General features: G+C 47.2%; 1 protein-coding gene across 1 annotated transcript in view; it reads right to left on the bottom strand.

The window, feature by feature from the left end:
• wdpcp (WD repeat containing planar cell polarity effector) overlaps window positions 1-26,907 on the bottom strand; it is a gene marked incomplete at its 5' end in the record, with an annotated part of 118,208 nt that overhangs the window by 36,588 nt on the left and 54,713 nt on the right. The window lies entirely within an intron of this gene.

Genomic DNA, 26,907 nt, shown 5'->3' with positions numbered 1-26,907 from the left:
TATCCTGGTACCAGTCCGATATCACATACCAGTATCAGTATCAGTTTTATCGTGGTACCAGTCCGATATCACATACCAGTATCAGTATCCGTTTTATCGTGGTACCAGTCCGATATCACATACCAGTATCAGTATCCGTTTTATCCTGGTACCAGTTCGATATCACATACCAGTATCAGTATCTGTTTTATCCTGGTACCAGTTCGATATCACATACCAGTATCAGTAGCCATGCATCCCTTTCAGCAGCACTACCAGCCCAGGCTATGGGATAGATTTGTTGTTTTTGATTCAATATATTTTTTGTGTTTGTGCTTTGACAATGGAAGACACTGGCTGATGCCAATGATGCGAGTTGCACTGCTCTCAAATAAGATAAGGAAGTAGGATAGAGAGAGAGAGAGAGAGAGAGAGAGAGAGAGAGAGAGAGAGAGAGCGAGAGCGAGAGCGAGAGAGAGAGAGAGAGAGAGAGAGAGAGAGAGAGAGAAATGAGTCATAGCATGGCAGCAGCCCTGCACCCCCTGGAGATGGCAGAAATAGAGCGTTCCACACTGCTCACATATACACTCGCCTGTCAATCAAGCCAGCTAATGATAAGAGCTCCATTTAAGTCAAGGTCAACAGTGTGTTCTCTCCCCGAGCATTCTGCTGCGTGGCACCAGCGCCCAGTGATAAACAACCTCCTCTGTTTACCTGTGCGGGAAGCAGCTGAACACCACACACGACATAGCCTCGGCGACGACATGTGACGACATGTGAAGAATGATAACAAAAACCATTTGACCGGTTAAGAGTCCAGGATCGAGATTATTCACACCTGGACACGTGACCCATCGGTGGGAGTGTGGGTGGGTGGGGGGACAATGTATCGCTAAGCCAGCTATAGCTTTGACACCGAGGGAGACGGGCTGGAGCAGCGGTGGTCTTGTTGATAAAACACCTATAAGGAACCAGTGGCAGTAGGTGGACGTCAGGAGACAGAAAGTCCGTACAAACTGTGGCCCAACAGTTCCACACTGGCTAACAGGGTTTTTAAGGGGGATTTCACCCCACCAAAGCCCCTATCAGAGCCCTGCATTCGCCGTGGAAGCCTTGGCTAAATGAGCCCATTTATTTTCGCCGTGCAGACAGAACGGGGGATCGGCCGGCTGCCTGCCTGCCTGCCTGCCTGCCTGCCTGTCGCAAAGCCGCCCGGCACTGTTTTTTTTTGGCAGGCTTTGCCAAAAAGGGACTTAGAGGGAGGGGATGTTTTTTTCTTTTTTGCCTGCCTATGGTCTACAGCGGGAGGAAAGCAGATGATGCTCCTCCTGGAAGGTGTTTTTTCTTTTTTTTCTTTCTGTAATCCCCCAGAGCCAGCTCCCGCTGCTCCCTGGGGGGTGGGCTCTGTGTGTGTGTGTGTGAGAGAGAGAGAGAGAGAGAGAGAGAGAGAGAGAGAGAGAGAGAGAGAGAGAGAGAGAGAGAGAGAGAGAGAGAGAGAGAGAGAGAGAGAAAGAATGAATGAGGGGATGACTTCATGGGGGGGGGGGAACTGGGAGGCTGCAGATCTCTGCATAGCTAGATTGTCTGGGGGATGGGGGTGGCACACACACACACACACACACACACACAACACACACACACACACACACACACACACACACACACACGGGTCCATCGACCTCCTCCACACTACAGACTCTCCTCTGACCCCCCAACCACGTCCGATCCTCTCAGCCCCCCTCATCCCATGGGCGAGCGGTCGCTGCCCGCCATGCCAGTGTGCCACCTCGGCACCGTAAGGGATGAGGGGTGGATGATTTAGCTGTGCCACCTCGGCGGCCCCTGCAAGGAATGGGGGTTGGGCACGGGGATGGGGGGTGGGGGGGTCGGGGCATAGTCAGCTAAAGCCTGAAAATAATCAGCTATAGCCGGAAAATATACCCAGCTCGTTTCCTCCGTGCCATGCAGGCACAGTAAGCAAGGGATCCCTGAATTCAGCTGATACTAACCTTGGGACCGGAGGAGTGTTTTCTGAGCTCCAGATCACATTACTGGATGACAAGCTCAGTACATCTGCTACTTAGCAACCCATTTCAACTAGAGGTGGAGGTCAGAGCATCTGGTCAGTCGGGTATAGAGATATTTACCAAGAATATCATTTCAGGGCGGCTGGGTAGCGCAGCGGACTAAGCGTCTGTCTACCACCACAGAGACAGTGGGATCGAATCCAGCTGTGGTGCTTCCGAGTTGGCCGACCGTCCATACTAACACGATTGGCAGTGTTAGCGGGTGGGAAACCCGGCGAGGGTGGGTCCGGGTCGTTGTAAACAGCGACTCCTACAGTTCGGTCGGGGCGCCTGCACAGCGAGGGAAGGATCTGGAGGGAGGTAGTGTGACCTTCCACACGTTACACTCTCCCAGTGAGAGTCCGCGCTGCCAGGTGAAAAGAAGCGGTGGGCTGCCTGTTATTTTTCTACAACGGAGTTCGGCGATTTGCGAATCTGATTGGCCAGTGTCATTTCTGGTCATGTGACATGTACGCCCAATCGTGGGACCGCAAGTTTCTACACTGGTTAGGCTTAGGCGCTCGTTCGAAGTCGGTTAAGGTTAGAGAACGCCTGCCCTGATTCAAACGGTTAAGCTTAGGCACTCTTTCGAAGTTGGTTTAGGTTAGAGTTTGTCTTAGAGCATGGCGATATGCTTTGCAGGCTGTTCGACGCGGGAATGGGCAAAGACACAGCTCGTCACGCTATTGGGCGCACATGTCACATGACCAGAAACGTCAGTGGCCAATCAGATTAGGAAATCGCCGAACTCCGTTGTAGAAAATATAGACGCAGGCTGGGTACATACATTTACATTTACATTTAGTCATTTAGCTGACGCTTTTATCCAAAGCGACTTACAAGTTCTGTGCGACAAGACAGCAAGAAGGGTATAATTCAGCTGAGTAACAATGTTCATCAAAGTGTTGCGTGTTACAGTGTAGGTTAGTTTATTAGGACAAGTGCATGACATTAAGGTTAGTCGGGGTTAGATTTTTTATTTTTTTATTTTTTTTATCATTTCAGATAATGGTTGAAGAAGTGAGTCTTTAGTCGACGGCGAAAGATTGGACGGGATTCGGCTGTCCTAACTGGGATGGGTAGTTCATTCCACCATTGTGGGGCAAGGACTGAGAATAGGCGGCTTCTCTTTGATGACCCTCCGGGAGCTTGGATAGGAGGAGATCTGAGGCGGCCAGAAGATGCAGAGCGTAGGGGTCTTGAGGGTGTGTAGTTAGAGACCATTGACCGGAGGTAGGCGGGAGCGGTTCCCTTTGCCGCACGGTATGCTAGGTCGAGGGCCTTGAAGCGGATACGTGCAGCAATGGGGAGCCAGTGCAGGTCCCTAAGAAGTGGGGTGACATGGGCCGACTTCGGTAGGTTTGAGATCAGGCGGGCCGCTGCGTTTTGAATGAGTTGAAGAGGCTTGGTGGCAGTGGCCGGGAGGCCAGCTAGCAGTGCGTTGCAGTAGTCGAGGCGGGAGATGACTGTTGATTGGACGAGGAGTTGGGTGGCTTCTTTTGTCAGGAAGGGGCGTATCCTTCTGACGTTGCTCAGGAGGAATCTGCAGGTTCTGGTTGTCGCTGCGATGTGAGCAGAGAAGTTCAGCTGGTCGTCGAGGACAACACCAAGGTTCTTGGCGGTCGGCGACGCGGTCACAGCTGCATTCTCGACTGTGATGGAGAGGTCGGTCAGGGGGGAGGATTTGGCCGGCAGGTGGAGCAATTCTGTTTAGCTTAGGTTCAGTTTGAGGTGGTTGGTCGTCATCCAGGCGGAGATGTCGGACAGACAGGCCGAGATCCGCTCAGAGACGTGGATATCTGAGGGAGGGAAGGAGAGGAAGAGTTGAGTATCATCGGCATAACAATGATATGAGAAGCCATGAGACGTGATAATGTTACCCAGTGATTTAGTGTAGAGGGAGAAGAGAAGGGGTCCTAGGACCGAGCCCTGGGGGACACCCGTCCGGAGGGGGCGGGTGGCCGACAGAGTCCCTCTCCATGACACTTGGTAGGAGCGGTCATTGAGGTATGATGTCAGCCATGTCAGCGCAGATCCAGCCACTCCCATTCCTGCGAGGGCCGCGAGGAGGATCTGATGGTTGACTGTGTCGAAGGCTGCAGATAGATCTAGGAGAATCAGGACAGAGGAGAGGCCTTTCGCTTTTGCTAAGTGAAGTGCCTCTGTGACCGCAATGAGGGCCGTTTCTGTGGAGTGGCCAGTCCGGAAGCCAGACTGATTGGGGTCTAGGAGGTCATTCTGTAAGAGATAAGCAGTAAGTTGGTTGGATACAGCACGTTCAAGTGTTTTAGAAAGGAAGGAGAGAAGAGAGACAGGACGATAGTTGGCTATGACGGTGGGGTTCAGGGTTGCTTTTTTTATGAGGGGCGTGACTCTGGCTTGTTTTAGGGAGGTGGGGACCACCCCCGAGTTGAGTGAGGAGTTGATGGTTGCAGTTAGGAATGGGAGGATGTCCGGTGCTATGGTCTGGAGGAGTGGGGAGGGTAGCTGGTCCAGCTGGCATGTAGTCGGACGGTTCGACGTTACCAGTGTCAGGGTCTCGGCTTCTGTAATGGGAGAGAAAGATGACAGAGTGAAGGATGAGGTTCTCGATTCAGCGTTTGGAATGGGTGGGGGTTGGGAGAAGGAGCTGCGGATGTTCTCCACTTTTTCCTCAAAGAAGATCGCAAAGTCTTCGGCAGAAAAAGATGAGGTACACATCTGTCGGAGGAAGCATGTGATAGTCTCTGCCCTCCCGGACCGACGGTAGGGGGTAGAGTGCGCAATGACCAGGAAGGGAATTGGGAATTGGCATAACGACTAACATTGGGATGGGAGAAAAACGGAAAAAAGGAAGGGGGAAAAAGATTAAAATTAAAAAAATAATATCATTTCAGCTTTTTACTGTAGTTATATGGTATAAGTATAATTTCAGTACATTTATATTAACTATATGAAGCCCAATTTGCATTTGCCTTTAGACCTGCTCCACAATTTTGCAGAAGTACTCCCCTGAGAACATTTAATGACTTATAGGAGAAAGATGATGAGAACAGCTGAGAGAGTGAGTGGAAGTGCAAAATCTCTCTCTCTCTCTCTCTCTCTCTCTCTCTCTCTCTCTCTCTCTCTCTCTCTCTCTCTCTCTCTCTCTCTCTGCCACCTTTTTTCCCTCTCTCTGTGGCATGAAAGATAAAACAGGCGGGTCCAACAGAGTGGCTGGCCCTTGTTCACAGCAGTGGCCTTTTGGAGCCAATTTTCCAGCTCACAGAGCAGAGAAAGACAGGGAGAGAGGGGAGAGAGACTCGGAGGACGAGAGACGGGATGAGGGTCTGGGGGGAGGGGGGGGGATAGCAACAGGACGTTTTAGGGAGGTGAAATACGGCTACAATTAGGAAGAGTCACCGTACTCACACAGACACGGTGGAATTATCATTAAGGAAGACCAAGAGTACGTCTCACACCACGAGCCTCTAACATCCAAGGTTATTATAATTGGTGCCACTGAACAAGATTGGAATTGCGTGAATACAACTCGGCAGGCCCGAAGCGGGAGAACAACTTTACGTAATGAAAATGACGTATGAGACCGCATGCTCACGTAGTCTAGCTATGACAGTCGTGGTTTTGGTTCAGAGGCAATATGTTTTTCACTTTGTTGTTTTCTGCCGGAGACAAACGCAACGCTAAGTCAATAATAATTAAAAGTCGGCAGAAATCACACAAACAAAGATCAAACAACTGTGGAGAAAGTGTTTGGTGACAGATAAGAGGATAGTCAAACCAACAAAACATACATAAGCGTGTACACACACACACACACACACACACATATACACACATATACAAAACAATACACCAACAACAACAAAATGCAAAACAGACTTGAAATGGAAGAGAAAATGCATCTGGTGCCTTCTTTTTCCATTAAGATTATTAAATTCCAGGAAGGGGTTGTGGGGGGCAGGTGTGGGGGTGGAAGGAGGAGGAAGGATCATTAAAAATGTTAACCGGCTGCATGAGCGAGGCATGTATATGTTTTCTCGCTGCGTGCCGTGGCTCCGCTTATCAGCGAGGGGTGCGAATTAAGACCACATAGGGAAAGGGGAATCAGACTTTCTTAAATGCCGAGAGACTGGCTAGAAAATTGGCTTAGCGCGAAGATAGCGGACCGAACAAAAGGAACATATATATGAGCTTGAAATGATTGAAGCCGCTGCCGTCTCACGGTGAGCGCCGCGCGTTTGATTCCCGCTACGGTTCTCACATAAACTGCTCGCTTAATTTCACACCGCGCATCTGAAAAACTGACAACAAACGCTTTCATTAGAAGCGCGATGCCGTAGCCCGCAAAGAGACTTTAATGTTCTTTAAAGCGTGGAAGGAGGAGGGGAGGAGGAGAAGGGGTGGGGGGGGGGGGGGTACTAGGTGAAGGAGTGTGATAAACGCAGAGTGTGTTCCAAAAAACAAGAAGCGAAAAAGCGAACGGCATCTGTTTGGATTATTTCAATATTCATGCGTTTGTCCTCCCCTCCCCTCTCCTCACTCCCTCTTGTGCGCATTTTGTTTTCCTAGCATGCAATTGGTAACGCTCGTCTCTTCCTCCCTCTCCCTCAGACTCGCTCCCTCCTCTCTGCTTTGGCGTGGAGAATATTTTGCATATGGTTAGAGAAGTGCGGAGGGGCGTTAAGCCGGGCTCGCTAATTTGGGATTTCTCGTCTGCTCTCGGCGCCGAGCCAGTCCTGCACTGACGGGGGGAAACGGGTCACGGATAGGGCCTTGCCAGGGGCCGCGACTATCTGTGTGTGTGTGTGTGCGTGCGCAGGCGGTCTCCTACACACCGCATCACGGCTTAGTTCCCCTGCCTCTTTCAGATGGTGATGCAACATGAGGTGCCACCCCTGAGGTGACTAACGCACCATCCCCAATCCCATCCACCAATCTCTACCCAGACAACATGGGGTCCTCCTCACCATGGCAGCTTCTGCCTCTCTGTGTGTGCTGTCAAACTGTGTGTGTGTGTGTGTGTGTATGAGGGGGGGGGGGGGGTCTTTATGTATGTAACGCTATGTGCATAATTAACACAGAGGAAAAATGTGTAGTTTGAGAGAGAGACAAAGACAGGGAGAAAGAGAGATAGAGAGAGAGAGAGAGAGAGAGAGAGAGAGAGAGAGAGAGAGAGAGAGAGAGAGAGAGAGAGAGAGAGAGAGAGACAGAGAGAGACAGACAGAGAGAGGGAGGGAGAACATCAAGTCTTGACCACCGGAGCGTCACCGCTCCCTCGTTATTCATGTGTCCATTATTGATGAGGTCAGACACTTGTCATTAACTGACCTGAGGTTTTCCATGGATCAAAAGGACTAATTCTCAAACCGACTACTTGTGACACAGTGAGCTCAGGTCCAATGAGCTGCCGGTCCAAAGCCGGACTAACTTTGGAGGGAAAGGAATCTCGTGATCGTGAGCTTATCACATTGAATTTGGATGAGGTTAATGTGATACTATTTGAGCTTGACGCACACCTGAGCTCGCTCACAGCCCTGTGTATAATGGCACATTGGTTGACAAACACTGCAAAGCAGCAGCCCATCCCAGCAGCAGCTGGAGAACTAACGGCTGCAGAGCGTGAGAATTATTAGGAATGTCTGACCCTTAACCACTAAGGGGCGAATTCACAAAGGGATTGCATGGCTTTTTCTGACGCTATGCCTGTGCAAATAGCTACGAAACACAGTTTGCTATTCACAAAGCAAGCGCAAAGGGTGAAATGCGGTGCTAACTGCGTTGCCATCAGCATTGCGTCTCTGTGCGTCAGTGCTATTTGCGGGTATTTAAATGAGGTAATATGGGCGGAACATGTGCCCCTTTCTATGCAAATGAGCCTCATCGCAAAAACACTCCAATTCACAAAGATCAGGGCTAATTGCCACGTGCAGTTAGAGCGACGCTATTTACGTCTGCAGAGATTTGGTGGTAACTAAGTGCATTAACACTTTGGTTGCCAACAACGAGATATCTCGTCCTAACTCGCCATGCGTTGTGTGCCAATAACGAGTGTTCTCGTTATTTAATCGTTATTTCTTTTATTAGCGATATCCATTCATTTTTCATCCATCCAACCTGACGTTATCATTGGGAATGGCTCTGAGCTCGAAAAGGGCAAATACCGCCCCCTATCGTCTCCCGGATAGTATTGCACATCATTGGATTGGAGTCGATGGGACTTGCATCAGAAAAAAGAACTCCGGTCCACATTTTACTTCTGGGGCATGCAACCTGATACTAGTGCATTCATTGAGGGGACTGGAAGCAGCGTCGATTATCTGTTTCGGAGTATAACGTTGGATCAATAAACGTGATCGATATTTGGAATGGCGATCAGGAATTGGATTCATCTTTTTGCAGAACATCTGATCTGAGGTAAGGACTCTATGTTACCAGTTTTGGGTTAATCAGAGATTTTTTTCACAGCGTGCACAACGTGTGTGTGTGTGTGTGTGTGTGTGTGTGTGTGTGTGTGTGTGTGTGTGTGTGTGTGTGTGTGTGTGTGTGTGTGTGTGTGGCGTTAGGCGCTGAACGCGGCACGAATAAATGATTTTTCAGCCCGCTTTTGTATCGTGCATAAGAACACAAATACTCTCGATAATCTAGCGTTTATTTGAAAACTATTCATAAATCAGCCGGAAAATGACAACGTGTTTTGTGTATTCCAGTAAATGGCTATTATCGCAGAATCTTTTTTTCTTTCTAGAAATCTCCAAAACTATACTCATATTCAAAACGGTACAAAACGGAAATGTACTGATGAAAAAACAATCCGTTTCGTGCATGTTGACTGCAAGCAAGTCATTGATAAGCGACGGGTATATTAGACCCATAGCCATAATTTAAGATATAGTTTAATCGCTCGCAAATGTGCTCGTCCTCCCATTGATTAATGTGCTGGCATCCAAGCGATAATTCGTCATATCCGGCCGGCACACAATGTGTTAATAAAGGGGTGTCATTGCCAGCGTCTCAGGTGATCATGACAGCAATAATTGTTGCCAGGCGAAGGCATCGTAATGCCAGGCATGCTCGTGAAAGAATATTTCTAATGAGAATATCACTTTTTGATTTAAGCGAGACACAGGTTGCCAGCTCAAGCTATTCTTGATCTACTCAATGAAATCAAGGATGATATTGAGCCAGCCACCCAGAGATCCCATGCAATCTTATTTATTATTTAAATATTGTTATTTAACGTAGTCGGCTTCCCCAATGTTGTCGGCGCTATTGACTGCACTCACATTCCAATTGTACCACCGCGAAAACGAACATGTTTTTAGAAATAGTATTCAATCAACATCCAGGTAGTGTGCAACGCCAGTCATATAATAACGAATGTGGTTGCCAAATTCCCTGGGTCTGTGCACGATAGCAAAATCTTTAGGAACAGCAGTCCAAACGTTTGTGCTGTAATATGCATTGCAAATGTGTGGGGGAAAAGTATGTGCTTTTGTATAGGTGACGGCGGCTACCAACTCCAGCCATGGCTGATGACTCCCGTGCGTAATCTGGCCAATGTCGGAGAGGCGGTGTACAATCAGGCTCACATCAGAATGCATCGAGCGCACATTTGGCATCTTAAAAAGCCTGTCTAGATGGCAATGCTATATAGTCCCCCCAAAGCACATCACTCCTTTGGGTGCTGGGTTAGGTAATAATCAAAATAAGAAGAATAGAATCCGCACACTCATATGCTCATAACTTTTAATTTATAACATTTCGTCAGGTCCATGAGGAGTAGACACTGGAAACACGGTCAATGAAAAGTTTATTCTGGAGTATATGATAATGCAGGTTTTATTCTCTTAACTAAACATTAAATACAATTTTATTTCTCACTCAATTATTATATATATATTTTCACTGTGCCTAACTTCGGTCTAAAGATTCAGCACCATGGAGGGGGCGGAGCTGAGCGATCATGGAGTAGACGTGTTTCACATGAGCTCCCTTCTACCGTGCTGAATATACGTTTCTCCCCATTAGTCTTTATTTTATTTTTATTTGTTTTTTATCTGTTTGCTAGGCCGTCGTGTTTAGTATACTGTCGTCGACTTTTTTCGACTTTCTGCGATGTCGGTGGTGGAAACCAGATCCATGAGCGCCCCAACCAGCAAACCACCACCGGGCCTGGCCGCATCGTCGCCCGGTCTCGGTGAGATTAGCGATGCTGTGCTCTTGGTCATGACCAAGCTACACGCAGACTCTGAGACACGCTTCGCTGAAGCACAGAAGAAAGTGTTGGCGGATTTTTGTGTCAACCTCCATCGTGAGATATCAGAAGAAATACGGCTGGCGGTAGTCCCGCTGATAGACAAGATGGAGTCGATGCACGCTGTCTCCTCGGCTAATGCTAACGAACTAGCCATGCTAAAGACGGAGGTATCATTACAGGGCGAGAAGATGGTGGGTCTCGAGTCCGCCCTGCTGGCTAGGCAGGCTGAAGTCAACAAACTACAGTCGGCAATGGAGGAGATGCAGTCCCGGGATAGACGCCACAACGTCAGGATTGTTGGAGTACCGGAGGCCAGCGGTGAAGGCCGTCTCTCTGAGACCATGCCCGAATTACTGCAAAAATACTAGGAACTGACGTCCTCCCCTCGCCTCCTGTCTGTGAGTCGGCCTACAGGGCGGGCAGGTTTTCTCCCGGCGTGAACAAAGAGCCAAGGCCCATCATAGTCAAGCTGAACAGGCTTCAGCAGAGAGAACTCATCATGCGGTCGGCTCGTACCAGAAGGGGTAATCTGAGGCTTGGCGATCACAAAGTGGCCATTTTCGAAGACTTTACGCCGGAGGTTCAAGCACAGAGAGGCGAATACAAGGTGGTCCTGTCCAGGCTATGGAAACTAGGCCTGAGGCCCACGCTATTCGCTCCCGCGAAATTATCTGTGTTGGAGAAGGTCGATGGTCTGCGTTCATTTTGGTCGTTGGCTAAAGCGAAGGAATATCTCGAGGGGATACCCGAGACTGTTGCTTGATATCTATGTCGGGTGAGTGACTTGGCGGTGTGGGTCTATATACATTGATAGGGCCGACTATTCACAAATACTTGCTGTCATGCCCAGACACTCTAACTGTCCACTGCCCATCCAACTAGCGGGACTTCCCAATGACTTCTGTTACTTGCTAATGCTGACCTCATGATCGTACTTGTGTATCGCCTCTTTGGAAGCTAGCGAGCTAGCTGAACAATGTACATAACAGTCTCTAACGTGCTATCCGGATTCATCACTAGCTCACGCGCTAGCCTTGGGCTAGCTAGCGGGCTGCGTCTATCGCCTGCGTGGAGTCGTTCGAGACCCGTTAATAGTGACGCACTTTGGTTGTTGTTGCTGTATAAGTGTGATCGGCTCGCACAATCCAACGGTGATCGGGTCCTTAACTAAACTCTTGTATGCTGTTATTTTTATATCCATGCTGTTTTGAGCTTTGGGCTCCGGTAGGAGAAGATCGGTTGAATATGTATATAAACAAGATATGATAACAGGTTTTGTCAGATATTGCCTATTATCATCCCCGGGTTAATGAATGTGTTTAATTGTGCCTGATCAGAGGGACTGTTACAGATGTGCACTTTGACCATAACCCCTTTTTCCCCTTCTTATTATTGTCGTTGTTAAATGGCATTTGTTTGCACAATTTACCTGGAACCCGATCCTACCTTAGACTACCGGCTGGTATACTCTAATTTAATTTTGTTTTGGATTTTTCCTTTGTCCATTGGTGCTATAACATTGCGTCGTTGATGCGCAGACTCCGAAATAGATGGTTGCAGGGTTGATGTTGAGTTGTTATATAATAATGACTATATTTATAAAAAAAAAAATGTCCATTATAAGTTATCTCATGTTAAGTCCTAGGCACACGGTGGTTTTCGACCGATATCTTTATTGAAACAATAGATGATAACGGGTTGTGTCAGATATTGCCTATTACCATCCCCGGATTAATTAATTTGTTTAATGCTTTTCTTACATAGGTTATGTCATTTCAGCCGTTGTGCCTGATCAGAGGGACTGCTACAGGGGTGCACTTTGACCATACCCCCTTTTTTCCCTTTCTTATTATTGTCATTGTTTAATTGACATTGTTCACACAATTTTGCACAATTAACCTGTGACCCGATCCTGCCTTAGACTATCGGCTGGGATGCTTTAATTTAATTTTGTTTTGAATTTTCCTGTACCCATTTGGGCTATAACATTGCGACGTTGAAGCGCAGATTCGGAAATAGATGGTTGCAGGTTGATGTGGAGTTATTATTTAATAATGGCTATTTTTACCATTATGGTTGTCTCATGTTGGGGCCAAGGCTCAGGTGGTTTTCGACCGATATCTTTATTGAATTTTATTTTTATTATTATTTGTGTTTATTGGACTAGTGGGGGTTTACTCAGGGGTTTATCTAGAGGGGGGTTGGAGTGGGGAGCGTCTTATTGGATCCATGTCTCTAGTGGGAAGTGATAGGAAGATGACCATCCTCAGTGGATGGGGCATAGGGTGGGGACTGGAGAGTAGGTATAGGAGGGCTTATAATAGGACGGGTGGGTTAGGGTTTAGAGTAGAAGGTGGGGGGGTTGTAACTGGGGTGGTATTTTTATGTGTTTTATGTGCTGTTGTCTTATATGTGTGTAATTGTTCCTCCTCTGTACTCCTGGGATTGACCGTCTGGGCCCGCCTGGATCAGTGCCTCGAGCAGTCTAGCTACACTGGTATGTTCTCTACGCATTTAGACAAGCTCGACCATGGCTAAATTGAATATTTTAATTTGGAACGCAGGAGGGCTTAACGCCCCACACAAGCGTGCCAGTGTCCTTTGGCTATTGAAGAGGAGAAATATTGACCTTGCTCTCCTTAGTGAGACGCATTTATTGGTAGGTGACGTGTCAAGACTGGCAAATCGGCAATATCACGTTATCTCCTCATCCTCAGCCGATGATAAGACGAAAGGAGTCGTCATAGTTACAAGACGTAACCTTGATATCAAAGTCCTGGACGTATGGTCGGACACGGAGGGAAGGATTACTATAGCAAAAGTTGAGTTCTCGCATAGGAAGATGGCTATAATAGCATTGTATGCTCTCATTGTGGGTGGCGATTTTAATGCGTGCTGGGATGCGGAGATGGATAGGTCCGGGCCCTCTGAAACGAGCGACCAAAAACGGGCCTCTAAGGCCCTCAGGATGTGGGCCCAGGACACGGGGCTCACAGACTTTTGGCGCTTATCCAACCCCACCCTCAAAGATTACTCTCACCTGTCAGCCAGACACAAAAGCTTCTCTCGAATTGACTATGCATTCGCGTCCCCTAATATGTTTGATAGTTTCGATGTCTCATTGGTTCCCTTGGCTCTCTCAGACCACAAGGGGATTTTCCTTACGGCAACCTTTGGCAGGCTCTCCGCAAGAGCTCCCAGATGGCGTTTTAATTCGACCTTGCTAAAGAACGATGACTTCTGTTCTGAGTTCAGGAGTAAACTAGCTGAATTTTTGCAGATCAACGTTGGCACAGTAGAAGACCCTAGGGTCCTGTGGAACGCATTGAAAGGATTTATCAGGGGTCATGTCACACTATTTGCCTCCAATTTGCGAAAATCCCGGTCAAAAAAGCTAGAAGGACTGGAAACATTATATGCGGACCTATACGCATCATTGCAAACTAACTATAGTGAACGACTAAACACACAACGTAAGATAGTCAAAAAAGAAATAAACTCCATACTTAAACAACAGTCTGAGTTCTTGATACATAGGACAAGACAAAATTACTACTTTCACGGCTCCAGACCTAGCCATCTATTGGCAATGAAAATACGCTCAAATGATCATTTCTCGGATATCCCCTCGATCAGGACGAGCCAGGGTGCAGTCACTACTGATTCGAAAAAGATCAATGACACTTTTAAAAAGTTTTACTCACAGTTATATAGCTCAGAGGGTAATCTTGATGACTCTAAATTTGAATCGTTCATTGGCGGGCTTGAGATACCCCACATTTCTGAGGAAGAGGCCAAGGAACTGGGGAGACCGATTACTCTCGTGGAATTGAGGGAGACGATTGTTGAAATGCAGAGGGGTAAGGCACCAGGCTGGGATGGTATTCCACCCGAAGTGTATTTAGCTTTCTGGGACCAACTGGGTCCATTGATGCTCGATATGATCAATTACGCTATCGAACAAGGGGAGTTCTCAAGAGATGTCAATATGGCGTTGATTTCTTTACTTCTCAAGAAGGACAAAGATCCCAATGATTGTGGTAGCTATAGACCCTTGAGTCTTCTCGGGGCCGATTTAAAAGTGTTTGCCAAGGTGCTGGCCCGTCGCCTGCAGAGATTTATGTCTGTATTGGTACACTGCGATCAAACTGGTTTTATCCCGGGGCGTCTGGCTGCAGATAATCTTAGGAGGCTGTTGCATGTAATCGATAACAGTAAAGACAATACAACTCCATCCACAGTTCTGTCTTTGGATGCCATGAAGGCGTTTGACAGACTTGAGTGGTCATACCTGTGGAAGGTACTTGAGGTCATGGGTCTTGGGAAGAGTTTTATTCATATGATTAAAGTCCTGTATGCCTCGCCGTCTGCGATGATACTGACAGGCAAAAACTGTTCCACACTCTTTCCAGTCTCCAGATCTTCTAGACAGGGTTGTCCTCTGAGCCCAGGACTGTTCGCGCTTTCCCTCGAACCTTTGGCCCAATTTATTAGGCAATCGGAGGACATCGTCCCCATAATGGTCAATAATACTCCACACAAAATTGCTCTCTATGCGGATGACCTGCTGATTTTCATGGACGACCCCTCCCGGTCGGCCACAAAATTATTGAGGATAATCGACGACTTTGGTAAATTGTCAGGCTTTAAGATTAACTGGAACAAATCAGCCTGCCTACCTCTTAATGAGCTGGCCAAGGCGGTACGACTACCAGCTGATATCCCCATAGTAGAACATTTTAAATACTTGGGCATAGAGATATTCCCCACGCTGAACCAAATTACTAAGTACAACTTCACGGGTACTTATGATAAAATACGCCAGGATCTAGACAGGTGGTCGTCCCTTCCTAACTCCTTACAAGCCCGGGCTTCCATAATCAAAATGAACATCCTGCCTAGGATAAATTTTATTAGCTCAATGCTCCCCCTGCCCCCTCCAATAGACCACTGGCGCAAGGTACAATCGATGGTATCTAAGTTTATCTGGAATAACAAACGCCCGAGAATCAAAAGGGATACTACTCAACGTAGAAAACAAGATGGGGGCCTCGCAATCCCTGATTTTAAACTTTATTTCTGGTCCTTTTCACTGAGACCTCTGATGTGCTGGCTAGACCCTGTAGAGGCTGTATCGTGGCGCTCCTTAGAAGCGGCGGCGGTATCTCCGCTAAGATTGCAGGATGTAGTGTACTCCACTGTCTCTATTTCGAAATGCCGGCTGAGGTATGGACCGATCATAACTCACGTGATCCAAACGTGGCGTAATGTACAGAGGTCGTGTGGGGTTAAATGCCCATGGCACCTGGACTCTCCAATTTTTAATAACCAGCAATTACTTGTTGGGCACAAGCCGGTTAATATTCCTCAATGGCAAAGGAGGGGAGTGCATACTCTGGAGGATATTTATGATAAGAACGGCCTCCGTGCGTTTCAGGACTTAAGAGAATTTTATGATCTACCCGGCGAGTCCTTCTTTCTTTACCTTCAACTAAGGTCAGCACTGAGGGCGCATGGCGTACCGTGGGCTCAAGCTTTGCACCCACACCCCTTCCTCAGGCTCATAGTGGACAGGACGACATCCAGAGGGTTTGTCTCAGACTTTTATACGCTCTTAATTCAATCCACGTATAAAAATGTATCATTGGATACAATCTGGCGTGTGGATATCCCGGAGTTGGACCCCGAGTTTGACTGGGATGATGTTTGGGCAAATGTGGTATTATCTTCCCGCAACCCCAATCACCAGCAAATTAATTTTAATTATATTCATAGGACCTATCTTACACCTAGGAAGCTATTTGCTATGGGACTGATAACCGACTCTCGGTGCACTTTGTGCTCTCAAAAGGCCACTGGCACTTATATGCATATGTATTGGGATTGCCCACCAGTGGCCCGCTTCTGGAGGTCAATAACGGACAAACTTTCAGATCTGTGTGGCTTAACTATCCCATTCACAGCTGTTACGCTACTCCTGAACGATATAACGACACTACCCGCGTCCGTACAACTGAAAAGGGTTGTCCTAGCGGGCGTCACAGCAGCGAAGAAGCTAATAGCAATGAGATGGAAGGAGCCTGAGAAGCTTACAATGATTAACTGGTCCCTAACTCTATTGGATGTGATTTATCTTGAGATATCCACGGCTCGGGTGATTGGGGTAGGGCAGGCTGGCATTGACCTGTGGTTCGCAGCAGCTGAGAAGGTAAAGACCGCCGTGTGCGGCTGAGCGGGGTTGGGGCGCTTGATCGGGGGGGTCCGGCGGTCTCTGGGGAGGGGGAGGAGGAAATGTCTTGTCTGTCTTGGTTTTTGTCTTGTCCTTCTTAACTTTGACTGGGGGGATTTTAGGGGGGGTTGATATTTAGCTATTCTGCGCTATATGTCAATTCACATGCCATCTCCCCAAGGGACTAATATTGGCAGACTGATTGACCTGTCAACCAACTTGGAGGAAGATTTTCTTTCTTCTTACACTTTACCTTCTGCGAGTTTGGCAGTCTTGAACATGTGTAAGGGACCTAGGCTATCTACAGTAAATCTGCGGCAACACTCTCGTAAACAATCTTTTAAGTCACTCCACTTTGTAAAGGTGGGGAAAGGTTGGCATGTTTGAGGACCTTTTTGTTATTGAAGTAGCCATCTATATTTGATAGGTTGGACGCTGTTTCTTTTTCTTTTTGTCTTTATAATTTATTATTCTGTATTATTATTGTTTGTTATTCTCCTGTGGAGTTATGTTTTTGTTACTGTGGTTATTGTGTTGTCTTGTTTCATGTAAATTAATAATAAAAAAAAATTTGATCAAAAAAAGATTCAGCACCATGGACAGGTCTACTCAAAATAATTTATTTGGGGATGACAAACAAATGCAATGACGAAAGATAGTGACAAAAACAAAGGATGCAATGTGTCATGAAAATACAAATTAAGCAACGTCTATACATTACGAAATAAACAAAATACAATACAAAATAAATGAAATACAAATGGTGAAAAAAACTGTTATGAGAGCTTCCTTCTCCCTCATTTCCGGTTTATTTCCCCCCTTCCTGATATCGGCCAACAGCGCTGCCAGGTGCAAACTGCTCCGTGAGCCAACTGCACTGACATATCAGGAGAAAATTGCACACCTATGGGCGTGTTTGTGCTAGTATATCATCCACGCAATATCTTTAGTGAATAGCTTGCAAAGACGGAGCAAATAGCAGGCGCTAATTGTGCGCAGTTAACACTTTGAGTGCCAGCAGGGGGCGCACAATTTATCGCTTGAATGCCAGCCGTTTGAGACTGATTTTCCGATATTTCATGATTTTCGTGGAGCTATTTCTATATTCTATATTATGGCTATGTGTCTAATACGCCCGTCGCTTACCTGAATTTCCCCAAGGGGATCAATAAAGGAATATCTTATCTTATCTTATCTTATCTTATCAATGACTTGCTTGCAGTCAACATGTACGAAACGGATAGTTTTTTCATCTGTACATTTCCGTTTTATACCGTTTTGAAAAACGGAAGTTTTTGGAAATTTCCAGAAAATAAAAAAGATTCTGTGATAAACGCCCTTTACTCCCGTAGGTGTTTTTTGAGTGTTTTTGAAAGTGGGTAGTGATTCACATTCCTTTACAGCTTTGGGTAGGGCGTTCCACATTGATGTGGCATAATTGCGAAACGTGTTTAGTCCCTTGTTTGAGCCGAATCTGGGTTTAACATGATTTGTGGAGCTCCCTCTGGTGTTGTGATCGTGGTATTCACTGACCTTTGGGAAGTATTTTGTACATGGGTACCTTGGTCGTGTAGTGTATCTTGTAGACCAGGCCCATTGCAAGTTGCTGTACTCTGTTGTCTACTCTAAGCCATCCTAGGTTGTCAAAGTGGGCAGGGGTTCTAGGAGTAAGGTCAAGCAGTAGTCTGACCAGTTTGTTTTGAGATGTTTGTCATTTTGTTTTTAGCGCCTTTGAGGTGCTTTGGTACCATGAGGTGCAAGCATAGTTGTAGTACCCTTGAATGAGTGCTCCTGCCAGTCTTCAGGGTATTCTTGTTTACCAGTGAGGAGATCCGGTACAAGAATCGAGTTCGTTGGTTAACTTTTTTTTATTACATTGGATGCCATTTTGTCACAGGAAAGATTTGCCTCTAGGATTTTGTTATTTGAACCGAAGAGAATGGACTCTGTTTTGCCCATGTGTAATGATAGTTTGTTATCAGCGAGCCATATGCAGATTTTGCCTAGTTCCGAGCTGAGGGTTTTTTCAACCTGTAACTTGTTCTTGTCAGAGACCAGCAGGGCTGAGTCGTCCGCAAACAGGAACAAGTTGCAGTCACAAGCTGACGACATGTCATTTGCATAAATTAGGAACAGTAGCGGTCCTAGTATGCTTCCTTGTGGAACACCACAGCTCACTGTGAGGGGGGGGGGATAGGGTACCGTTTACCTCCACCATCTGTTCTCTCCCCTCCAGGTAGGATTGCATCCAGCTCACTGATAGACTATCAAAACCAATTGCTTTTAGCTTGTCAATCAGAATGGTGTGATTGACAGTGTCGAAGGCCTTTTGTAGGTCCAGCATGACAATGCCGCAGTATTTGCCCGCGTCCACCTCTTGTTTGATGTGGTCATTTAAATAGAGAAGGCATGTGTCAGTGGAGTGGGATGTTCTGAAGCCAGATTGGAATTCGTAGATTAGATTTATTTCCGCAAGGTACTTTTCTACCTGTTCGTATAATTTTTTTTCCATGACTTTCGAGATCTCTCTAGGTCGTCCTCGGACGGGTCCTCCATCGGTGCTTCCAGTCATCCCGATCCTCCATGCATCTGGCTAGCTCGCCGGTGCTTTCTGTTCCCACATCTCTCCTGAGTATGTCCACGTAGGTTAACGTGGGACGTCCTCGTGATCGATGCCCGTGTGTTGGTTCCCACAGCACAAGTTTGCTGGTTGGCATCTCATGGTGTCTCTGGCAGTGACCTGCCAGCCTCATTCTCCTGACTGCCACTTTATCGCTCACCTTTAGCACCCCCCCATACAAGTTTGCATTAGTGATGTTGAGCACCACACGCATCATTCTGGTGTAGCACCCATCCAAGGACTTCTGCAGGGTGGGCTTCAAGGTCCAGCATTCACTGCCATACAAAAGGACAGACTCAACTGTTGCATGAAAGAGATGGAGGTAAGGATAGAAACAGGGCGGTAGTTGCCTGGGTCTAATTTACTGCCCTTTTTGTGCAGGGGTGTTACTCTCGCAATTTTGAAGTCCTTGGGGACGTGTCCCTGTTTTATGGAGAGGTTTATTATGTGTGTGGTGACTGGGGTGATGGCGGCTGCTGAGTCTCTGAGGAATTTGGAGGGGATGTTGTCATGGCCAGTGGCCTTGTTCGGTTGGAGGGCGCTCAGTTTTTTGAGTACCTCATCTGTTGTTACCATTTCCAGTTTGAAGTCATCTTTGTGGACCCCTTAGGTTCTTGTAGTATGCTACTATGTGTTCTACCCCATAATGCCCTGAGTGGGAGGGTAGTTTGTTTACCAGTGTTGTGGCTATGTTTGTGAAGAAAATGTTTAAGTAATTGGCTACATCCAGCTTGTCTGTGATGAGCGTGTTGTCCATCTTTATGTTTATGTTTGAGAATCTGGTTTTAAGTTTTTTACTGCAGCCTAGTTGATTGAGTAATTTCCAAAGTTCACATGGTTTGTTTTTGTTTTCCTCCGTTTTGTCATTGATGCATTTTTTTTTGCTGTTTTGATCATGGAGTTTACGTCATTTCTTAGTCTGTTTCTTTCCAGTTTGAGTTCAGTCACGTGGGCTTGGAGTTCACTGCTCGTGCTTTTGGTAAGCTTTGACTAACTTTTACGAAACTCAGAGCATTTTTTGTCTCTGGTTTTCATAGCGGTCAGTATTTCAGTGTGCATCCATGGCTCAGCGCGATTTTTTACCCTGGTGGTTCTTAGGGGGGCCATGTTGTTTAGTATTGTTGAAAATTTGGTTTTGAAACCAAGCCATGTTTCTTCAACCAGTGTACCATTGAGCTCATCTGACCAGTCCAGGCTCTCCAGTTCAAGGTTAAAGGCCTCGCTAGAGTAGGTTTTGAGGTCTCTAGATGTGACTGTTTTGTGACAGCCAGCCTTTTGTTTTAGCTTTTTTCGGGTACAGAATATGATCACTTAACCCGCATGCTATAACCCCTTTATTGGAGATCTTGGACTTGTCAGAGGTCAGGATGAGGTCAATGGTAGTCTGAGTTGATTCACATACATGTGTGGGTTGGGTGATTCGCTGGCTGAGGCTGTGCAGATCACAAAACCTATTGAAGGATTTGAAGACGGGTGCATCTTTTTGTTGCATATCCGTGTTCCAATCCCCAATAAGAATCTTTTCTGCATCCTCAGCTCCAGCTAAGCACACATCCAACACATCATAAAAACCATTTTGGTCTGGCGGTCTGTAAATTGTGCCGACTAGAACAGATTTAGCCCTTTCAAATAGAATTTCTACAAATACAGTTTCAATAGCCGCATGATCTAGGTCCGTACGGTTAATGAATTTGGTGTCTTTATGAATGTACATACAGACACCACCTCCATGCCTGTTCCTGTCATTACGGTCATCCTGTCATTGACCTATCTCCACCCTTCTTTCTTGATCCTCCAATCACAACACAAAGTTCATCCGAGGGAAGCAACAGCTGTGATGGGAGGAGGAAGAAAAGAAGGCGGGTTTGAGACAGGCATATCATCTGTGCTGTGTGTGTACAGTACCTTGCATGGACCGCGGAATGCATTTGGAATGGGTAGGGCCAATTGGCCACAACTATGTGACGTTACTCCCTCCGCCCAAACCAAGCCACATGCTCGTAACGCATTCGTTTATTGATTATAGCCTACATTTAGTCACAATCAAATAGTATCATAATATGCATTACTTAACCAGTATGATTAGAAAGCGTAAATAATGTGACACGGCGGTCAACCAGTTGCATAATCAAATAGTATCATAATATGCAATGCATTACTTAACCAGCCAGTATGATTAGAAAGCGTAATATTGTGACACAGCGGTAAACCAGTTGCATAACGTTAATCAAATAGTATCATAATATGCAATGCATTACTTAACCAGCCAGTATGATTAGAAAGCGTAATATTGTGACACGACGGTCAATCAGTTGCATAACGTTAATCAAATAGTATCATAAATAATATGCAATGCATTACTTAACCAGCCAGTATGATTAGAAAGCGTAATATTGTGACACGGCGGTCAACCAGTTGCATAACGTTAATCAAATAGTATCATAATATGCAATGCATTACTTAACCAGCCAGTATGATTAGAAAGCGTAAATAATGTGACACGGCAGTCAACCAGTTGCATAGGATTAAAAAATGTCAACACTCACCTGTGCTAGGTTGCTGGGAATAAAACGTGTACCTGGCAGTAAGCCATGGCCTCTGTGGTATTACTACTCTCATGTTTTCGAAAAGAATGTACAGCGTTTTTCCAATTCTGAAATCCAAGCACTGAAAATGCATTCTCGTTGGTTTTGGTTAAACTACTACTATTCAAGATCTTAAATTGCAAGGCCCCCCCACCCCTCTGTACTTTTATCAAACAAAAAACATATTATAATAGGTCCACAAGATCTACCCAGAGAGGGGACTGTACTGTGCCGTTTAGGTCCAGCTCCTTCAGTCAGTCCTGTTTTGTAGTCAGAGCCACTCAGTTCTGGAACACCCTACCAACTGAAATAAGACACTGTGCTACCTACCACACCTTTACAAAAAAACTCAAGACCTGGTTATTAACCAATCAAACATATAATCACTTTTAATCATTTTATTGTGTATTTTATTATTGCTTTTATTATTATGTTGGATTATCAAGTCAAGAGTTTTATTTGTCACGGCATACAAGTATACAATGAAATGCGGGGGGTCTTGTTGTAAATACTGTGTTGCACTGTTAATGTTTCTTATATATTATATTGTCGGTCTGACAGAAATGTTTATTAATGTGTACTGTCCTTTAAAAAAAAAGAAAAAAAAATATACCCGAACAGAGTCTTTTTCCTTGTCCAAAGGCGAAATTGTGTGCAGAAAGGTTTTGCTCTTGTTTAGTTGTTTGACAAAACGTTAGCCATCTGTGGTCCTTGAACCACTTGGGATGAACAGGCCGGTTTCTTTGAGATGTCCCTTCTCCCTGTATCCGTTTTGTACCTGCGAGAACAGCGGGGTCGTCTGGTTGATTGGACTTTGAGAGGAACAGTGGACGTCTGCGAGGCTCGTAACTGTAGCAGCAGAGGGGCTAACTGTGCTAACACTAGCAGCAGCCGCAGGAGCACTGGAGAGGGATGCTCTTTGTGGGCTGGTCCTGCTGGGGTGAGGCTAACGTTGGGCGGTAGTGGCAGCGGGGCTAGCTGGATCAATGACAGTTGGAAATTCTTCTACTGCTGGTTCCTCAGAGAGCTCATCGTGGGCTGGAGTGACGGTGGTTAACTTTGACCCGAAGAAATCAGTTATTTTTCGACGCTTCATCATTCAATCAATGGTAACGTATTATTATTGATTAAGCTTTAGCAGTCTGCTTAGAGATAGAGGCTAGAGCGCTATTTGAAATGGATGCGTGTTAGTGTGAGCTAATACCTCCAAACTCATAGCCAAGCTCAGGGACCTGGGCTTGAACTATGACCTCTGCCAGTGGGTCTTGAACTTCCTGACGGGCAGACCCCAGGTGGTAAGAGCAGGCAACTGCACCTCCTCATCCATCACGCTCAACATAGGGGCCCCCCAGGGCTGTGTTCTGAGCCCCCTCCTCTACTCCCTGTACACACATGACTGCGTAGCACAGCGGAACAACAACACCATCATCAAATTTGCTGATGACACAGTAGTGGTGGGCCTGATCTCTGCCAACGACGAAAGGGCCTACCTGGAAGAGGTAGAGAACCTGTCACAGTGGTGTCAGGAGAACTGCCTCTCCCTGAACGTCAGCAAAACAAAAGAGATGATTGTGGACTTCAGGAGGTCGGGGGTCAAGGACTACAGCCCCCTCAGCATCGACGGGGCACCGGTTGAGAGAGTGAACAGTTTCAAGTACCTCGGAGCCCACATATCCGAGGACTTGACATGGACCACACATTGACAGTGTTGTGAAGAAGGCACGACAACGCCTCTACTTCCTCAGGCGCCTAAGGAAGTTCCAAGTCAGTCAGAAGATCCTTAGGAACTTCTACTCATGCACAATAGAGAGCATCCTGACTGGCAACATCACCTCCTGGTTTGGGAATAGCACTGCACAAGACCGTAGCAGACTACAAAGAGTGACACGTTCAGCCGAACGCACAATTGGAGGGGGGCTTCCCACCCTCCAGAACATTTACAACAAGCGGTGCAAGGGGAAGGCTAAGAGAATTATTAAGGACTCGAGCCACCCGAACAACTGCCTCTTTGAACTGCTGCGGTCAGGCAAGCGATACCGGAGTCTTAAGGCGAGCACAGAAAGACTCAGAAGAAGCTTCTATCCCCAGGCCATTCGTCACCAGCGTTCGTCACCAGCCCCGGAGCTGTGAGCTCGATTCGCCTGTTCGAATCCAGCTCACAGCTCCGGGGTTGTCACCAGCTTGGCTGGCCGTCTGCACTGATACAATTGGCTGTATCAGAGGGTGGGAGAAGCTGGCGGGATGGGTCCGGGTCGTTGTAAACAGCGACTCCTACAGTTCGGTCGGGGCGCCTGCTAAGCGCGGATTGGACGTGAGGGGGATAGTGTGGTCCTCCCACACGCTACGCCCTCTCAATGAGAATCCGCGCTGCCAGGTGAAAAGAAGCGGTGATTGGCTGGACGTGTGTCGGAGGAAGCACGTGGTAGCCTCCACTCTCCCAGATGATCTGACTGTGGGGGGTAAGTGCGCAGCGATCAGGAAGGGACTGGGAATTGGCCTACGACTAACATTGGGATGGGAGAAAATCGGAGGAAAATGGAGGGGGGAAAAGACCAAAAAAAAAAAAAAAAAAAAAGAAACTTGAACTACCTCTGTGCTCACATGACACAATAGCCAATCAATCATTAGGAAACAGAATTTGTCGCTTGTGATAGGCTAGTTCACGTTTTATTTAATAACATTTTTTTTACGTAGGCTTACAGATAGTGGAAATTAACTCAGACAGCTAATGTTGACGCTGCTATTTTGGTTTTGGGCGATTTCAACAGCGCAAGTCTTAAAAAGGTGTTGCCGAATTTCTATCAGCATGTGACCTGTCCCACCAGAGGCGAGAACATATTAGACCATGTTTACTCTCAATTTAAGAATGGGTACAAATCTGTCGATGGGGGCCCGGCTACGGGCGCAGCAGCCTAAGATATGGGGGGCGCCAATGGGCTCAACTCAGGGGGGTGGGGGTCAGCGTTTAGGCGGTTTGACCAGGGAGAGTGGGATCCCGTGGGTTGTGGGTTGGTTGTGCGTGGGGTGGGGGGCTTGGTGGCATGGGAGGTAGCGGGCTTGGCTCGGTGGGGGGGAGTATTGCCCCTCGCCCCTCTACTGGGTCGGGCCCAATCAGATTCAAGATGCCCGTGTCGCTGAGTGCTGGACCCCGTGTGGGACGGACCTGGGATGCGGGGGAGCCCGGTTTCTAGAGGGGGAGGGTGGGAGGTTCCTCTTGCGGGGGTCTGGGAAGATGAGCGCAGCCGAGTTCAAGGGGCCTACATCATTGTACTGTTGTGTTATTGATGTTATTGTATATGTTGTGTTGTATGTCTATAAGTGTTCAATAAAAATGTAAGTTTAAAAAAAAAAAAAATGGGTACAAATCACAGGCTCTTAGTCCATTCGGCAAGTCGGACCACGCCGCCATCTTTCTTTTGCCAAAGTATAAACAAAGTCTCAAGCGCGCGCCGGTAGTATCGCGAGAGGTTAAGTGTTGGACTGTGGAGTCAGAGGAGACACTCCAGGCTGCACTTGAATGCACAGACTGGAGTGTGTTCCGTGATAACACAGCCAATATTAACGACTACACTGAAACAGTGCTTGACTTTGTCTGTACTCTGGTAGAAGAAACAATCCCCTCTACCACAATCAGAGTTTACCCAAATCAAAAGCCCTGGGTAGATAAATCCGTCCGTGAGGCTCTGAAAGTGCGCACCTCAGCCTACAACGCCGGGCTTGTGACAGGCAACATGAATGACCACAAGGCGGCGAGATACAACGTAAGGAGGACAGTAATAGAGGCAAAACGGCGTTACAGGGATAAAGTTGAACTTCAGTTTGAACAGGCTGACTCTAGAGGTATGTGGCAGGGCCTCAGAACGATGACAGATTATAAAGGCACCTCCCTCAAACTGAACAATGACATCTCCTTAGCAAATTATCTCAATACCTTCTATGCAAGGTTTGAGGCTGTGAATAACAACACCAGCCTACAAACCACTGCAATGGAGGGGGGGGGGGGGGGGGGGGGGCGCTGCTGATGGAGATTCAGTGTTCAGGATAACAGAACATGAGGTGAGGAGGACCTTTAAGAAAGTGAATATCAGGAAGGCAGCAGGACCGGACGGCATCCCCGGCCGCGTCCTAAAAGTCTGTGCCGACCAACTGGCCCCGGTATTCACTGACATATTTAACCTGTCCTTAGAACAGGCTGTCATCCCCACCTGTCTGAAGAAGTCCACCATTATCCCTGTACCCAAAAAATCTACGCCCGCTTGCCTCAACGACTACCGCCCTGTAGCTCTCACCTCCATAGCCATGAAGTGCTTTGAGAAGCTAGTGAAGGGCTACATCTGTTCCTCCCTGCCGATCAACCTGGACCCCCTGCAATTTGCATATCGCCCCAACAGGTCCACGGAGGACGCCCATGTGCTGCACACAGCAGCATCACTCCTGGACAAGAGGCAGGGGAACTATGTGAGAATGCTGTTCATCGACTACAGCTCAGCATTCAATACCATAGTCCCCTCCAAACTCATAGCCAAGCTCAGGGACCTTGGCTTGAACTATGACCTCTGCCAGTGGGTCTTGGACTTCCTGACGGGTAGACCCCAGGTGGTGAGAGCAGGCAACTGCACCTCCTCATCCATCACGCTCAACATAGGGGCCCCCCAGGGCTGTGTTCTGAGTCCCCTCCTCTACTCCCTGTACACACATGACTGTGTGGCACAGCGGAACAACAACACAATCATCAAATTAGCTGATGACACAGTAGTGGTGGGCCTGATCTCTGCCAACGACGAGAGGGCCTACCTGGAAGAGGTAGAGAATCTGTCGCAGTGGTGTCAGGAGAACTGCCTCTCCCTGAACGTCAGCAAAACAAAAGAGATGATTGTGGACTTCAGGAGGTCGGGGTCAGCGACTACAGCCCCCTCAGCATCGACGGGGCACCGGTTGAGAGAGTGAACAGTTTCAAGTACCTCGGAGTCCACATATCCTGTACTCAAAACCTGTGCCTCTCAGCTGTGTGATGTGCTCCAGTTCATATTCAATATGAGCCTGAGGCTGCAGAGAGTCCCGACACTGTGGAAAACCTCCTGTGTGGTCCCTGTCCCCAAGTGCCCGTGTCCCAGCACGTCCAAGGACTACAGGCCGGTGGCTCTAACCTCTCATATAATGAAGACCATGGAGAGGTTAGTCCTGGAGCA

The sequence above is a fragment of the Notolepis coatsorum genome (assembly GCF_963971535.1).
Source record: "Notolepis coatsorum genome assembly, chromosome: 9".
Lineage (NCBI taxonomy): Eukaryota > Metazoa > Chordata > Actinopteri > Aulopiformes > Paralepididae > Notolepis > Notolepis coatsorum.
The sequence above is the reverse complement of the archived record's forward strand: the minus strand, read 5'-3'. Positions and strand labels throughout refer to the sequence as shown.